The sequence below is a fragment of the Lactuca virosa genome, chromosome 6, assembly GCF_052849685.1.
Source record: "Lactuca virosa cultivar CGN04683 chromosome 6, Lactuca_virosa_CGN04683_v6, whole genome shotgun sequence".
Classification (NCBI taxonomy): Eukaryota; Viridiplantae; Streptophyta; class Magnoliopsida; order Asterales; family Asteraceae; genus Lactuca; species Lactuca virosa.
The window spans coordinates 244,287,173-244,304,222 of record NC_136431.1 but is presented as its reverse complement, the minus strand read 5'-3'; the positions used below and the strand labels follow the sequence as shown (position 1 = coordinate 244,304,222).

The 17,050-nt window shown below is 37.0% G+C and overlaps 1 non-coding gene across 1 annotated transcript; it reads right to left on the bottom strand.

Annotated features, from left to right (window-relative positions):
* Positions 1-11,592: 11,592 nt before the first annotated feature.
* On the bottom strand, positions 11,593-11,699 carry LOC145123058 (small nucleolar RNA R71). Its single transcript, XR_013714938.1, has one exon. It is a non-coding gene; the product is annotated as a small nucleolar RNA R71 (small nucleolar RNA).
* Positions 11,700-17,050: the final 5,351 nt, after the last annotated feature.

Here is a 17,050-nt window from a genome sequence, read left to right as displayed (position 1 = left end):
AAAAAAAAGGTTAGGTGGTGGCATGCTTGGGGGTTAGATTTGAGCGGATCTTTGAAACATACATTTATGAGTTGTTTGAAATAGTCATTTAAAACAAATCTAAAATATTTTTTAATATAAAAATTATTTATTTAAGAAATCAACAAACTGATGTCTCAAAATATCAAGTCATTAACATTTATATTTTCTTGAGTCGTCAACGCACACAGAGTGTAACAAGATAATCAGAGACAAATGTAAAGTAAACAACTTTCTTCCATCTTAAATCTTAATTACATCATCTTCTAAATTTCCAAAAGCTAAATTTATCTTTGATATCTGCCCAAGTCTTCCAATATGAATAAATATCAAAATACGTTGGTTCAGTCTTGGAAAGCCTTGTGAACATTACCGAGGTAAACTATTAAGGGTTCAAGATAAACTGACAATTCAAACATAAAAGCCAAACCCCTTAAAAAGCTTTCAAAACATCAAAATATATATGTAGATTCAATATTTTAGTAAAAAGAATTTCAAAAGTTAAGCATTTCTAAACAACATCAAACTTATCATTAATAAGTCAACAACCTCAAAATAATGCAATACATATCTCTCTACTCCCAATAATCTTACGTCTAAAACACCTTACCAAAGTTAAATCAAAAATAGCATGTGTAAAGGTAGTACACAACAAACAATACACATATGGACTCTAAATGTTAGGGTCATGTGCCATCACAAATGACCACACGAGAGGTATCTAGCCTCACATGCAAGTGAGTCCTACCTGGAATGCCATCACATCATCAAAAAAATTAGATACTCGAGTGACATTTGGGATCACATAAGTCATCAACCATTACTAAGTGAATGCTTATGCTTATGACCAAAAGATTTAATCCAAACAATAATATTGTCCCGTTTGTAAAAACTCATTAGAAATCCATTTCTTGAATGCATCAAGATATGTATAGTATTCCCATAGTAAATGCACATTAAATTTCAAACAATAAAGGGTTTAAGTGAGCAACATATAGTAAGACATGTATTATTGGGCAATAACTGACCTCGATAATTATAGATACTATTTTCCATTTTTAGTGATGTTTGGACGTATAGTGGTGACTTAAATATCAACATAAATTGAGTAACTTATTCCTAATTACTCTTTTTCTACCAATCCAAAGATTATAGAAGATAATTAAAATAAAAAATAAACAATAAAAAGTGGAATTGAATTAAACAAGTTTTCACGTGTGAAAACATAGTTCTATTCGGCCGAGTGAAACATGTTCTATGATTCCACTCGGTTGAGTAGAACGACTTGACCACACATTACGAGTTAAAACCTCCATTAAGCTTCCATAACTTATTTATCCAAATGAGTTCGAACCCCTCCAATTCCAACTCTAATGCTTTACCATACCTAAATCGACTTCAAAGATTCACTCTAACACTAAATTAACACATGATTAACACCATTAATTCATCAATTAATGACTGATCTTCATCATCTTCCAATTAGAACTTCTAATCTTAAGATATGACTACTAAATTGGAATCTATCTCATTGATCTGGACTTTAGAATACAATAATCTAATTCCAAATCATTCAAGATCACTATATCCTTATTCAAACTTGAATTTGAATATATCAAGGATGATCCACCATTGTTATAGCTCATAAACTTCATCAAAACATCATAACATCAAGTTTGACCAAATTAGATGTTTTCAATATATGTTATGAACTTAAAAGCATTATAATTACATCTAAACATAATTATAAAACTAACCCATACTTATATCTCAAACTCCATCATATCCATGAATGAATTCAAGAATCCATGGTTTCAAATCAATCATTAAAGCTTCATATCTCTATTTTTCACCAAAGAGATAAACTTACATCATTAGATTAGTGTTACAAACTTAGAATTCAAAACACAACTTAATATAATCATGAATTGCATCATAGAATTTATATTCATAGAGCTTTCCTAAACACATGAGACAACAACAATGAAGAAAGCTACCTTACAAGCTTCTGTTTCAAGTATTAACTTAGAAACACCTTTAGATGTTCAGTTTTGATCCCAATTTCATCATTTATCTCCAAATTTCAATTTCTATTGCTCTCTCTCTCTCTCTCTCTCTCTCTCTCTCTCTCTCTCTCTCTCTCTCTCTCTCTCTCTCCCCCCCCCCAAAAAAAAACATTTGAATAAGTAATTTGAGAGGGAATTTAGGCCTTAGTTCATAGTTTTGACATAATGGCAAAATAGGTACTTAGACTTTTAACTTTCTCGTTTTCCTCAACTAAATCTCATTTAACCAACAAGTCTTAATACTTCCGCATTAAGTTTAGAAAGTTAATTTCTTACCATCTTAGATCAAAATATAGTTAAGTCAATGTTAAAATTAAGTTTGGATATTTGGCAAATTTGGTCCCTTAATATTCAAATTTTCTATTTCACTCAATTTAACCTTTTAATTAACATTTTTAGTTTCATATATTCTAAGAAGTTGTTCGGTAAACCTCTTAATGGTTCAATTAAAAGACATGCTCTTAACCGCTTAACATGTATGGTGTTTGGCAAGTCTAAATTTAACATATAAATGGTTAAGTAGCCTATAAGCGATTCAACATATTACTTATGTATAAAAATTATATTTTGGAAAAACTTACACATTTACCCTCACAACCCTAAAAGAAAAAAGTGCCCTTTTTTCTCCATCCTTTAAATATGTGTCCTCCTTCTTCGACTCAAGCCTCCAACAAACCTCTTCCTATTGACAACCATTGACAATCATCAGTGATCTCTTCCCATCGACAACCACTGCCAGCCACTTGGATCGCCGCTTATCCAACCTCCCATAAACGCCAACTACTCTTGTTTATGCCACCTACTGCCATTGAATTGTACACTCGGCCTCCCCAACAACACCAACACCCTTTCCATAAACTTGACATGAAAAGAATCAAGTTGTAACGACCTTTGATATATCCTAAATTGCACATGTTAATTTTGTGAACAAATAAGAATCTAAAGAGAACTAATAATAATATAGAGAGAAAATGGCTAGTGTTACATTGTTGATAGAAAACTATTTAGAAGTAAAATGGCTAATGTTATGTTGTTGATGGAAAAACTATCAATACAGAGAAAGGCAAATAAGACTATAAATAAGAAAGTTATCTAGAGTTAACCTAGCTAATGAGGCAAACATAAGGCCTAATACAAAAAGAGACCAAATAACTTATTATACTAACATCCCCCTCAAATCCACAATGTGGTGGAAACAAGCATTGAGAGTTTGTCTTCAAAGAAACAAAGAGGAGAAGTTGAGTGTTCCTTAGCAAACATTCGTATCTACAAGCAACCAAACAATCTGCATTCTAGTAACGAAGAACAATCTTCATCTAAACGCTGATACCAAACAATCTTCAAGAGAAGCATCGGAACCAAACAACATGCATGAAAACATCCACAAACATACACTTTGCACGAAAGGAGCCAAAAACCAAACAATCAGCACGAAGGCAGCTAAAAACAAACAATCTGCATGAAGACAGCCAAAACAAAACAATTTGCATGAAAGCAATCAAAACAAAACAATCTGCATGAAAGCAGCTAAAACAATTTGCATGAAAGCAGCCAAAACAAAAGAACCCCAAAGATACTAGCAAAAGCATCACAACAAAGAAAAAAATAATATGCAAATTTGCATTGTACTAAACTAATGTACCAAATCCTCTTTATTATCTTCTACCAAGCTACCAAATTCTCTTAATTCTTTTTCTCTCCCTCAAACTCACAATGCTTAAGCAATAAGCATTGAGAGTTTTCCAAACAACAGCAACACGAAACAAAAGCAAAACCCAACGAAAAAAAATAATAAAAATAAAATAGATACGTGAAGCAAAACTAGAATAGATGCAAATACGGCCAAACAAATAGAAACTCAAATCAAATACTTTTGTCACCAAAAATGCAAATGGAAGCTACAACTGGAAAACGAACAAAAGAACTCAAACCGGAACAAGAACACTAGAATAAAACCAAATAAAATATTGTTGAAGCTAATATGGATCCAATGATACTAACAGAAGCGAAAGCTGCAACTAAATTTACCAAAACTTAAAAAACAAAAGAGCAAGAAAACCTTTTTTTTTAAATACCAAACGAAGCATAACATCTATATTTTTCGTAATACTAAACTTAAATAGAAAAAACATTTAAAACCATTAACAAACCATGTTTGTAACAGGAAGGTAAGACGAAAACATTATAATTGTTCTTAACATGAAGCGACATTCTTGCAAAAATAAAACAAAAAAAAACTTTTTGAAGGAAGAATAGGATGACGTAAATAAGACCAATCAAAATAATAATTTTTTAAGAAGCTTTCAAAATCAATGAAAAAGGAACATGAATTGAAACGGAAACATTAAGAATAACAAGTGTATGAAACTTTTAACAACCAAAGTTTTCAAGAGCTCCGGCAACAAAAGAAAAATGTAATAAAATTTTCGACTAGTTTTCATAATTGAAAGAAAAATGTAATAAAAGAAAAGTGTAATAAAAACAAGCTAATACCAAGAATGAATACGGAAAAGTATAGGCAACAACCAAACAAACAAAACTTCGAACAATAATGTGATCTGAACAGAAAAATGCAGCTCGATATGATAATCACGACGAGATATTGACGGAAAAGGGTAATGTAACATACCAAAAATCATAAGAAAAAATTTTGTTTTTAAGTCAACCAAAACCATCAAATATTCATCTCAAACCATCAAAAGTATGTCAATGTGAAAATAGTTATCAGAGTACAATCCCAAAATCATAAAAGCTAGATACTGGTGGATGCGATGCGATCATGTCGGACTCTTCCCTTTTGGACCGAAAGTACTTGAAAAACATTTAAACATAAACTGTAAGAACAAAGCTTAGTGAGTTTCCCAAAATACCACATACCATACATACACATCATACATAACATACATACATATCAGCCTAAAGCTATAACAGGACTATTTCACCCCTGAGTCCCTTCCGACTCTCTGAGTCCCTTCTGACTCCTATATCTTTCAACCGGTACGAGTCAATTTCACCCCTACATCTAAGCATACATTCATACTTGCAAGAGTCACAAGGACAGCAAGCACATTCAGGCATATCAGTTTGTGTCACAAAGACCACTACTATACTACAACATAATACATTGGGCCAACAATGGTGTCTTCGACCCATAAGTACAGCGAGGAGACTCACCTCAATTTGAAGATAAACAAATCACACTCTCAGGCTGCTGCTACCATGACTCCTCACACTGAACATATCCAAAATTAACCCTAATAAATAATTAGGGTAATAACCCATAATAAATGGTCCATATCATATTCTAACATTCTAAGGGTAAAAGAACATTTTACCCTTCCCCTACTTGACTCATCTAACTGTGGCCCAAAACCAATAATGATACAAGGTCCAAAAATGGACCAAATGGCCTTGCATACTACCCAATTACGCCCTACGTACTAGGCTTCAACAGAAAAGGCAATCGGGCTAAACCCGTTACACCATGCGTACCTAGAGGGTATGCCCAACGTACTCCACTGATGAACAAACTCATCATTAAGATCTTAATGCTTAAATTCCAAACGTCTAATTCACATATCTAACTCGTGGGAAGGTCTTAACTGATAAATTTGGAAAATTTAAGCTTTTGCATGGTTTAATAGGATGCAAAATCAAACCCTAGGTCCGTAAATTCATAACAAGACCAACAACTCAAGCATGGGTGGACTACAACCCTCAAGATCCGATATTTATGACTTATCAAACTCATAAATAGATAGAAATTATGGTCAAAGGTTCTAGAGTAACTTCCACTCACAAGATCCAAGCAATGGGACCAAAACATGCCAAACCATAACCCAAAACTAGATTCACACTAAAGAGCCATAAATTTTGAAGCTTTATACCTCCAGAAAATGCTAGATAAAAGACCAAGTCTATATCCACAAGCTCCAAGCTCCCAACACCTCACCAATGGACTCCTTCTTCTTAAATATGCACCAAAAGACACAAAGTTTCACTCTAAGAGCTCAAGAACCTCACAAGGTGGCTAGGGTTTCGAAATAACAGAAAGTGGGAGAGTGGAGGCTGGTTATGAAGGGGTCTTGAGATCTTAAGGTGTTTAAATAGGGTTTAGGGCTTGCATTAGTACACCATGTGTACTTAGCACGTATGCCCATCGTACTCGAGGGAACCCACGATCCATAGTAAATGACCTACGCCCGACGTACCTATCACGTACGCCCTGCGTAGGGACCAATTTTGAAAACAATTTATAATAGGAACCTTTATGAAAAGTACCTAGAACACGAGTGTCACAATTCTCCCCCAATTGAATCAGACTTCGTCCTCGAATTCAGCCTCCACAAACAACTCTGGATAGTTCTCTCTCATCTCCTCCTGAGGCTCCCAAGTTCACTCTGAGCCTTTCCGATGCTGCCACTGCACCTTCACTAAACCCACTTCCTTGTTTCGCAGAGTCTTCTTCTTCTTATCGAGGATAAAACCGGTCTCTCTAGGTAGTTTAGGCGATCGTCTACTGAATGTCCTCCAATGGCACCACTGCGAAACCATTGACCAAGCACTTCCATAACTGAGAGACATGAAAAGTGTTGTGAATCTGACTGAGCTCATCGGGAAAATACAAACGATAAGCAACCCTGCCTACCCGGGAAATAACCCTGAAAGGACCAATATATTTGGGCCCAACTTTCCCTACTTCCTGAACTGGATGGCACATTTCCAAGGCGACACCTTCAGGAGTACCATGTCCCCAACTTGAAACTCCAAATCCGATCAGTACCTATCAGCATAACTCTTCTACCAACTCTGTGTGGTCTGCAACCTCCAGCCCACCTGCTGGATCAACTCGGTAGTCAGGAGCACCACTAATATATGCATAATTAACTACATATTTAATGCATATTTCTAATACTTTTAGCTACAATTATGCTTAATATGGGACAAAAGACACTTAATATGTTAAATTGTGTTTTGAAGCTGCGAAGACTTGTTCGGGACAAAAAGGAAGCATACGAGGAGCTGGAAGCAGGAAACGGGAGTTAAAAAAAGAAAAGAAAAGAAAAGGTCTGAAGATCACGTCATGGTGCCTTAATCGCGACCTGGTGATCGGAAGAATCGCGACCCTTATGCTTACGTGACAGATATGGGATTAATACGATGACCACGCCGTGGTGGCGGTCAACCACGACATGGTGGTCATATTTCCTCAATTATAAAATCCTGGACATTAGGTCGAAATTAGAGGATGCATTCGGTTCTCTGAGGTTATTTGCGACTAATAAACCCTTAGAAACCCAGAGGAAGTCGAAATTCAAGAGAGCTCAAGGATTGAAGAAGATTTAGAAGATATTCAACATTAATCGAATTGGTTTGCTTATTTAACTTATGTCTAGCTTACTTTACTTAGATCTAATGTGTTTTTCTTCTACAATGAGAGACTAATCACCTTTTACTTCTGTTTGGTGAAGATGAGCTTGATACTTATGTGTTGATTTCGATATTAGATTATTATTATTGATTTTACTTGTGTTTGATATATATATATATATATATATATATATATATATATATGTGTGTGTGTGTGTGTGTGTGTGTGTGTGTGTGTATATATATATATATATATATATATATATATATATATATATATATATATATATATATATATAAACCCTAGCATGTTTTAGTTCTAGTTTATATTTCTTATAAATCAGATTTTGTGTGTTAATTGATCATATTAATTGCATGAATCTATCTGCTAATTGTTTATGATCATTAAATAGTTAGAGCTAGGATTAATCACATCTTAGTTTTGAGTAATTGAAGCTAGTAACTTTAACTGTGTTAGAGAGCATAATTAGTATTAATTTGTGTTTGATTGCTTGAATTGATCATAAGAGAGTAACTCATATCATTCACAGTCCAATTGTGTTATTATCAGTTTAGTGTTTAACTTATGCATGATCATTGCTTCGTCATTCATAAATTGGTCGGCCTAGATATTTGATCATAATAGCTAGATAATTGGTAATTAGTATAATCTATCGATAAGAAATCAACCATAGGAGAAAGTGAAATCGGATCTAGGCAGAAGTATTCTTTTAATTCTAGAAGTTACTTTGTTTCCGTTACTTGCTTGTTTTCTAGTTGATATTAAGTTATTCTAATCTTGAAAAATCAGTAAAAAAAAACCCCAATCATAGTTTGTTTAATAGTTTGATTAGAAGTAGTTAATTTAATTAACTAAATTCCGTTCCCTATGATCGACACCTGACTTACCTGAGCCAAGCTATAAATTGACTAGGTACACTACCTATAGGTGCATAGATAGTAAAAGATTGTTAGGTTATAAATATAAAACTAAGTAGGTACTTTGTGCACATCAACCACCTCCATGCTACCCATGACTCGCTGACCGACCTCGCCCCAGCAAATCAGGGTCCGACACTTCCTCCCGTAGAGCATCTCGAAAGGTGGTCGATCAATAACGGTGTGATAGTTGTTGTTGTAAGAAAACTCAGCCAATGGTAAATACGTATCCTAGCTACCACCAAAATCCAGTACACATGCCCTCATCATATCCTACAAATTCTAAATAGTCCGCTCACTCTGACCATCAGTCCGCGGATAAAAAGTCGTGCTGAAAAGAAGACGGGTACCCAACTCCTCATGGAATCTCTTCCAGAACCCGGAAGTGAAGCGAACATCCCAATCCGAAACCACCGAGACTTGAACCCCATGTCATGCCACAACCTCTCGGATATAAACATCGGCCAAATTCTCCAAGGAAATGCTCTCCTGAATAGGAAAGTGCGCACTCTTGGTCAATCGATCCATGATGATCCAAATTGAATCCACCCCTCGTGCAGTCTACGGTAGCTTCATGATAAAATCCATTGTAATCTTTTCCCATTTCCAAACGGGAACACCTAACGGCTCCTCGTGAGGACGCTGATGTTTGGCCTTGACTTTCCTGAAAGTCAAGCACCTCTCCATATACCAAGCCACGTGCCGCTTCATGTAGGGCCACCAATAATCAAGTCGGAGGCCTCTATACATCTTTGTCGCACCCGGATGAATAGAAAACTTCTACTTATGCGCCTCCTCCATCAAAATATGTCGTGTACCCCCAAAATATGGAACCAAAACCCTCCGATGGAGAGTCAATAATCCCCGACTATCATAATCAAAAGATAACACCTAACCCACTATACGCTCACTCTTCCGGTACTTGATATTGCTATATTTATACGTAATTTTAGGCAATATTGATCTACATTTTATTAAATATTTTGGTTATTTGCATAGAATTATGGTACTTATGAGGATAAAATGTTATTTGCAGCCAAAATAAAGCATTTTAGAATGAAGGGACCAGAAGTGACAATTTATGGAACATTGGAGGCTTGAAGCATAAAAGATGAAGTAATTCGCGGAATATACTGGGGCCACGACGTGAACTTGATAACCACGACGTGGAATCGATCTTTTCATAAGATACGTACGCGAAGAAAGAATCCTTGGCGAATACGGATAACTCCTGAAGTCACGTCGTGGAGCTTCCTGCCACGACGTGGAACGTGATTTTCCAGAAAATATATAAACCCCTCTCCATTACGATTGGAGAGACTTTTGGCTGAAGGAAGAGGTTCCAGGAGGCGATTTACAGCAGAGGAAAGGTCCTGGAAAAGGGTTTTCAACACCAAAAGAGTAAAAGTATATAATTTGTTTATTTGATTAATACCTATGAACATGTTTTCTTATTTAAGTTGTGTTTATGTGTTAGTTGCTACTATGAGCAGCTGAATCTAGCTACTCTTATCTAGCTAGATGAAGCTTCAAACTTATGAATAGCATAATTGTTTATGGATTTATTTAGTTGGTGAATTGCTTGTGTTTGATTTATTGTTACCTAGCATGTTTAAGTTGTTGCTTTAATTGCTTAAATTCATGTTATGTGTAGCTTAGTGACCATTAACTGCATAAACTTGATAACCTAGTAATTTAGTGAACATTGAATTGCTAGAGCTAGGATCGACCAAAGTCTTAGTTAGTAATTGAAGTAATTAACCTTGCTGTGCTAGAGAACATAGATTATGATCATAATTGTGTTTGTATGATAAATCTTACATAGCATATTCATAAACATAATTGGTTCTGTGTTTAATTGTGTGTGATCATACATAGTTTTACATGAATTAATTAACTATTGGTAAATTTAGACCTAAATTACTAATATAATAATAACCAACTTAATAATCCATAATTATTAGCTAGCCATAAGGACGAAGTGGATTCGAACTAGATAAAAGTGTCTTTTAATTATTGATCGAATTTTAGTTAAGTTAGTCTGATCTTGAAAAATCAGATAAAAACCCCATTTTTAGCTTGTTAATAATTAGATTAATTTAGTAGTAAATAGATTAATTAATAACACTGTTCCCTGTGATCGACATCCGACTTACCTAAGCTATACTGTAATATGACTAGGTACACTGCCTACAAGTGCATAGTTAGTCTAAGTTTGTTAGGTTATAAATATTAAAATTAGTGGGTACTTCCGTGCACATCAAGTTTTTGGCGCCGTTGCCGGGGAGCGGCTTAGTTTATTGTTTATTTATTTGCTTTAGATTAATCGATCCTTTTTGTGGGGTAAAACCCGCAAAAAGTTATTTTTATAAGCATAGTTTAATTTTTTTTCGTTACAGAAGTCACGACGTGGAGTATTCTTCCACGACGTGACACCTGTGATTCACAATTTTTTTTCCCTTTTTCTTAGTTTAGTTTTACGTTTTATTTTCTTTTCTTGTTTCAGGAGTTCATGACCAGAGGTTCTAACATACCTTTGGTACCACCACTTGAAGATCCCGAGTCTACACTTCACAAAAAGAAGGATAAGAGCGTGAAAGAAGATCAAACACCAAAGAAGACACCTTTACAAGAATTCAAATCAGTGTTCTCAAAGAAGTCGGGGAAGAAAACGGAGGAGTCAGGTTCATCTTCAAAGAACAAGAGCAAGCTTGAACACTTAGATCAAATACCTGTCCAAGCCGAGTCCACGTACGATACTGAGCCTGAATTTGAATTACATACAAGTGAACCCGAGAGCGAGCTGGAGAACGAAATGGCAAACATTGATGAGATGGCCATGGGGGACTACAAGAAGCGCATTCGAGATGATGTGGGGCCGGGTTTAGTACATCCTACGATTCCTCCCAATGCCACATTCGAGTTAAAGGGACATATCCTTACTGCACTTAAGGATATCCCATTTTACGGGAAGGATCACGAGGATGCTTTCAAACACTTAGACAAGGTGAACGATATAGCGGATTATTTTAATACTCCCAATATCCCAAGGGAGACAGCTTTGCTAAGGATGCTACCAGTCACTTTCAAGGGAGCAGCAAAAGACTGGTTGAAGGCACTCCCACCTGGTACGATCACCACATGGGCCCAATTGCGTGAGAGATTTCTAGATCAGTTTTGTCCACCCTCCAAAATCTCTAAACTCAAGAAGGCAATTGCCAACTTTGAGCAAAATCCGGGGGAGTCATTATACGAGGCCTGGGAACGCTATAAGGGGTTGTTAAGGAATTGTCCTCAACATGACCTCAATATTCAGCAAGAGATGTCAATATTTTATGATGGGGTGAATGTCATGACTAGACAACTCCTTGATTCGCAAGGACCACTAACGAAGAAGAACCCAAATCAGGCCAAGGAGCTGATTGAAGAGTTTTCAAGGCACTCTCGTGAGTATCACAACCCAGGGCGAGATGGAATAAAAGGCAGTGGAGGTACACAAACTGAAGAGATGGCTGCTGTGATGGCAATGCTTAGCACTATGGATAGGAGATTGACTCAAATGGACCAATCAATTCATGCAATTCGAGTTGGTTGCGAGAGATGTAGTGGCCCACACTTGACAAAGGATTGCAATATGGATGAATATGGAAACAAAAAAGCTCAAGTGTGTTACTCGAGTGGGGACAAGTATGAAGAAGATTGGAGAAAACCAAAGAAGGAGTGGCTGCCTTACGAAGAATACAAGAAGCAAAAAGAAGAGAAATTTAGGCAAACTGGTCGGGGCTTCTACCAAAGAGAGCAACCACTAGTTGAGAAGAAATCAAAATTAGAGACCATGTTGATGAAATTCATGGAAGCTTCAGAAAAAAGACATGATGTTATCGATGCTGCAATGGAAGAACAAAGAAGTATAATAAAGAATCATCACGCAATGATGATAGATCAGCAAGCATTAATAAAGAATCAGCAAGCCTCCATTAATAACCTTGAAGTACAACTTGGTCAACTTACCACTTTGGTTAATGAGAAGATATTCCCGAAAAATCCTGAAAACAAAACCCAATCTCACGTAATGGCCATAGATATTGAAGAAGAGGCGGTTTCTGAGTTCCTAGAGGCCTTGGAAGTGGAGCCCCAGCACCCCGATCCAAAACCGAAGAAGCTAAAATTCGAGAACCAAAATGTAGCTGAAGTACAGAAACCACGTCGTGGGAATAATACGTCCACGTCGTGGCCTTGGTCTGATCAGAAAATTCTGGAAACCGTCTCGACTTATAAACCGCCTTTGCCATTCCCATCTAGAGCTAATCTCAGTCCACTGGAGAGAGAACATCTGGAGTTTATCAAGCAATTAAAGGGTATTCCTATCAATACTCCTTTTATTGATTCGCTTGCAAAAATTCCAGAATATGCTAAGTTCCTACAAGACTTGTTAGACACTCGTCAGCAATTAAAGGAGAATTCTAAGGTGATTCTAAGTGAGCAAAGCTCAAAATCTGTGTTGGGAGAAATACCTAAGAAGATGGGGGATCCTGGACGACTCACTCTCCCATGTGAGTTTGGGAATAATATGAAGGTTTATGCTTTAGCCGATTCTGGGGCTAGCATAAATTTGATGTCTTATTCGTTTTATCAAAAATTAAATATTCAGAAGTTGAAGACTACAAAGATGACTATTCACATGGCGAACCGTTCAGTGACACAATCCCGGGGCATTGTGGAAGATATTTTAGTAAAAATTGGGAAATTCATTTTTCCAATAGACTTTGTGGTATTGGATATGAAAGAAGATCCCAATGTACCGATTATTCTTGGTCGCCCGTTACTTAACACTACTGGAGCTCTTGTTGATATTCGGGAGTCTAAGCTCACCTTGAGGGTTGGTGATGAAAAGGAAATTTTTGGGATAGAAGATGGCTTCCAAAGGAATCATGCTCAAGAAGAGGTTTTCAACATTGATGAAGAAAATGAACTTGAAGAATTAGAGAAGCTCATGGAAGAGGAAATCAAAACAATTCAACAAGTTAAAAGAACAAAACCGAGAGCATCTGTTCCATTTTTAGTTGAAGTCATTGCCTACACGAATCCAACTTCTTGGGTGAGCAAGGAAGATGATGAGTTGTCGAGTGATGAAAAGGAGGTTACTTTAAAAGTAACAAGTCCAGTGGTGAAAGAAGAGAATGATACTTTGGAGCTTAAGGATAATGGAAAATTGAAGACTAAAGGGACTAAACGCAAGCTTGATGGAGACGAGATCAAAGCTAAAAAGGAAAATTCGAAAAAGGCGTATAAAAGACGTGTTCAAGCTTACAAGAGGCGTTTCAAGGAACAAAAGATCCTAGTGGTGGACTCTTCAGATGATTCAACGTAGGAGGCACGGAGTCCAGCTCAAGACTCCTCAAAAAGAAGCGCTTCTCGGGAGGCAACCCGAGTTTGGTTTGCTTTTCTTTTCTTTTTAGTTTTTGAGTTTTTTTTAAAGGTTATCAAGTCATCATCTATAGACTATTACTTGGTAAAAAAATTAGCTGTGGGATGCTTTGGTAATAATTGGAACGCAAAGAACATAAATAAAAATTGTTAGATTAGCAAATTTTTGTGACCAGACATCAATCACGTCGTGGTCAGGAGAGCCACATCGTGATTTTAAGGAAAAATTCGGGGACTAATTGCAACTTGACCAATTTATCTATTATTAAAAGTCACGACGTGGTATAGCCTGCCACGACGTGACCTTTAAAAGTCACGAAGGGGGGGACCAGTTATTAAACCCTTTGACCACAAACTTCTTCCCCATTTTATTACTGCCTCACGAACGGAAGCAAGGTCCCCACAACTGATTTTTTTTTCAACTTTTCCTCCAAATTTCCTTCATTCTCTTGTCCTTTTACTCCATTTGGTATGTATTTCATCCATGAATTGTAGATATTACTTACAATTTATACATTTTCATGGTTAGGGTTTATGTGAATGATAGGATTTCCGAAATTGGATGAAATTGGTCACTGTTTTTAGGTTGCAGGCCCTTAGAATAGCAATAGAAACAAACCCCAAGTATTGTTTTTGGGTTAAATCGCGTATTTAGTGTTCGACTGCGAGACCACGACGTGGCAAGCCAAGCCACGACGTGATTCCTGGGCGACAAGTTTTCTGCATTGTTTTTGATAACATATTTTAGGTGTTTTGTTTTTGTTTTGGTTTGTTTTTGAACATTGTAGAAAGATGGCACCTAGAAGGGATGTTCAATAGGACAATGACCCGATTGATGTCTCGAATATCCATCCGTTATATCGATTTCCACGAACCATTTCATGGGCCTTGTTGACGTCTTATCAGAACCATTTGGGATGGTTATACAATAGGGAGTTTGCTATAGCTCCGATTATTGACTGGGGATGGCTCGGCGGTGTTGGAATGGTTGTTGAGTTGGAGCACCATTGGACAAAAGTATACGAGGGAGACCATTTTTCCTTTACTTGCCATGGATAGAGGAACTTGTTCGCGATCCAAGAACCCGTGTACCGGGAATTATCAGTGGAGTTTTTCTCTACTGTGAACTTTGAAGAACGCACCATGGATTTTGATTATAACCAGGCACTAGTTTTCCGGTTGGGCGGGGTGTATCGGGAGTGTAGTCTCCGGGAATTTGCATGGCGCATGGGGATCTATACAGAAGTGGAGACTCAATCCCCATTCTTTGTTCCATTTTTACTTGGTTGTGTTCGAGATTTTGCGCCCGGTATTTTTGATGTTCAATTTTGGCGCACTATCGCAAATCACGAGTACAGTTCTCGTGATTCAAGTGAAGCACAAATTCGGAATCCGGTGCATCGTTTTTTTCACCGCCTTATCACCTTTTCTATCAATCATAAACATCACGGTGATAAGGTTTCTTTACAAGATTTGTTCTTTTTGTGGAGTATTATTACTCCCGGGGTGTGTTGTGATATTCCTTACATGCTAGCAAGGTTTTTGGGAAAGAGAGCGGTCAGTTCACGACAAGGAAGTCCAATTACAGGTGGAAATTTGGTCACCCGTCTTGCCCGGTCATGTGGGATTTTGTCCCAAGAATTTGTGCGGAACCTTACCCGTTTGCCAGACAATGATTTGACTATTCAATTTTTGGGTGTTATGCGCGTGGTGGTTGCTGTCAGGGGACGTTATGTTATACCCCTGGAAGATAGAGAGCAAGAGGTGGAACAACCCGAGCAACCTCCTGCGAGAAGACGAAGAAACGTTAGAGCCCGGGGAGAAGTTGAGAGAGACCGTCACCCGGGAGGAGTACCCACCGACCCGTTTCAAACCAGGGTTGGATCATATTTGGATAATCTCCGTGGTGGGATGAATTACAACACACAAATTTTGGAAGCAATGTTTTCCCACATGGGTGTGGTGCGAACACCCGCGGTGCCACCACAATGTCCTTATATTCCGACATGGGAAGAGTTGTGGATCCCGAGGGACGACGGGGAAGGACTGAGTGGGGTGCAGGGACGAGAGGATGATGATTAATTTCTTTTCTGTTTAGTTTTTAGTTTTTTTTTATTTGTTTTATGTGGTGTTAGTTAATGTTGAACTTGGTTTGTTGATGTAAGACTTTAGTAAACTATTATGTTACTCTTTTAGTTCTTTTGGTTGATTACAGCTTGCTAAGGAATCATGAAGAGGAGTAAGGTCGAGTCAAGAGTCATGACTCACAATTTGAAATAAGTGTGGGGTGCGTTAAAGAGAGAGAGGATAGAGTCCACAAGTGTCTTATACAACATTAGAAGAAGTCTTAACCCATTAAGATGTTAGTCAAGGTGCTAGGTTGAATGAAGAAGTGGAAAATCTTACTTTCTGATGGTCCAGTTTCCACGACGTGGTGATTAAATTTTCACGTCGTGGAGTGTTTTAACTGGGATATTCTGTTCGCGTTTTTATACAATACCACGACGTGGTATTATACACCACGACGGGATTTCTGTTCATTTCACTATTTTGAAGACCATTGGGTGTTTTTCCATATGGCTTTCCACGCATCTTCTTGGGGTCATTTTAAAGACTATTGTGGTTCGTTTTCCTCCACCATGTATATAGTAGCTTCAAGTCCGAGTTCTTATTTTAAAGAGGTCCATATTCGAGATGTACGTTTTTCCACACTTTTGGAGTTTCGTTCACGCCACTATCCCAGGGGAGTCTGTTCCTTTTTCTCCCTTCTCTTAATTTTTATATTATTTTAAGCATACAATGAGGGCATTGTATGAAATAAGTGTGGGGTAGGGGGTAGAAAAAGTAAATTGCTAGATAATTTGGTAAATTTTAAGTTTTTATTAATTGGATCTAGTAGTAATAATTTGAACTGTACTTGCTAGTGGAATGATCTGATAAGAGCTCAAATGTTTAGTTGAGCTGATATACGTTATAATGCATTTGTGGCCTCCCTTATTTTAGTGAAATCATGGAACAAAAACATGACCCTGCTTAGTTTCAGGAATGCAACATGTTTAGCAGCCTAAACCTGAAATGTATCCAGGAAAGATATGTCTTAACCAATAAAGGTTGAAGTTAAGCGCCCCTGCTTAAGCATGTAGGTTTTTGAGTGATATAAAAAAGTGAGTTATACATGTAAAAAAAGAGAGAAATTACCGAAAAGTAAAAAATTCTTGAAGAATTTTGGA